Raw genomic sequence first — 1,933 nt, 5'->3', positions numbered from 1 at the left:
ACTTTTGTTAGAATTTACACACACTCATTAAATATTCTAACCAATCCCAACCATAACAGATGTTTGTATTTAATTTTATAAGGAATTTCTGGTCCCACAAAGACCTTGTCAATGCCCTTAATTGTAAACATCAACAATTATAAGGAGAAAAAACGGAAGTAAACAAAATGACCGGAATTCACAATAATTCCAGGCGCTGTTGTTTAGTTCTCCTTTTTTCCTTTTCTTGTTTTGTATCCTTTCCTCAGTTATTTGTGTTTACAAATTTGCATCAACAATCATTTAAATATTTGTCCAATAATTTGTAAGAAAAAACCTCGAGAAAAAAATATTTGCCAATCCCCTCCCCCCAAAGGAGGATAAGCTATATAATTGTAAGGCGTTTTGTTTATTGAGACCAGAAATGAAAGAAGAATCAAAACCTCGATGAATGAATAACTGAATGGGTGGATAGAAGGATGGTAGTCAACATAGTTTTTAGTTAACAAAGTAAATGAAAGAAACAAAAATCGAATGAATCAAAATCTTTGGGTTTTCTTTGTTTCCCCAAATGAAGAAAACCAGTAAACAAATGATGAAAAACAAGGGAACAAATACAAGGCATAAGGCAACAATAGTTGATGATTCTGTATCAGAACGAAAAAAAAAAGAAAAACGAGACACCTTAAAATACTGATTTTGGGGGGTTTCCTTTTTGTTTGTTTGTTTACAATTGAGACAAATTTTACGAAGAAAGGGTTTTGTTGTTTTCGAGTTTTAGGATAATTACAAGGGAAGGGTGGGTTCTATTATTGGGTGGGTGGTTTAATATAAAAAAGAAACAAAATATTCAGAGGAAAATCAAATTAAATATTGTAATTAGAAGTTGTTATTTTTTATGACCTATAAAGCTGTGTTAATTAGAAGAGATTTGTCAATTTGGTTTTGTATCAAAGAATAATTGTTAAAAAATTAACTGAAAATAACTTTCATTGTAATTAGGGATTTTCTTTATATTTTTTGAAGTTGTAGATATTATTTCAAAACATCCGGCATAACATTTGTTTGAAAATGGCATAAAGTAAAAAGGTGTTATGTTCGGGCGGGATGACATTGTCACTCCATCAAGAATATTTATTTATTAAAGGATAATAATTATATTATATACATGGCTCGAAATATAAACAGGGATAAGCACAATTTTAACCGGTTCATGATTACATTAGGTTTTCGAGGAAAACGTAAGCTTTTTTACCTCTTTAACACTAGATTTACGGAGTGAGCTAATTTGATTCATATATTAACAAATTTAATAATTAATATAAGATAATATAATAGGCAATCTGCAGACTACAGCAAAAGCGGCACTTGTGTACCAAAGACCACCATCAAGTAAACCCATGATACGATTTGGGGTGCTGTAATGCTACAGTGGTGAAAAACGCAGCTCATAGGGCAAATCTCCAATAGGTAGCAACACACAATGCGAAAGCGAATTATCGGGAGAAAAGGAGAGAGCAGAGACGTATTTAAAAAAGATGAAATAACAAGAGAAATGTAAGCGTGAGCAAATTGAGATGCACAGAAGTCAGAATCAAATCCGGAAATTTTACCAATGAGTAAAACACCAAACCGAAGGTTTTGGTGCAGGCACATCATCCTGTAGCGATGAAGAAGGAAACCTGGTGACGGATACAGATAGCGTGTTTAGGATATGGTATTGTATATTGGTGGTGAAGAAGATACTCCAGAATAGCAATTAATCGGCCGAATTAATCAAGAACGGTGGTCATATTTTGGCCAGGATCGTGCACTAGTTGATTAGTATAATTTGGGTAGCGGAATGCATGCCAAATGGTTGGAACTTCAGCATCCTGTGTCCCGTCCACAAAAAGGAGACAAGACGACATGTGCCAACTACATAGGAAATAGTCTCCTTCCTATCTAATATAAA

Source organism: Musca vetustissima, unplaced genomic scaffold (assembly GCF_032173495.1).
Source record: "Musca vetustissima isolate MV318-11 ecotype Yass unplaced genomic scaffold, APGP_CSIRO_Mvet_v1 utg27210, whole genome shotgun sequence".
NCBI classification, from domain to species: Eukaryota; Metazoa; Arthropoda; class Insecta; order Diptera; family Muscidae; genus Musca; species Musca vetustissima.
This window is presented reverse-complemented; position numbering follows the sequence as displayed.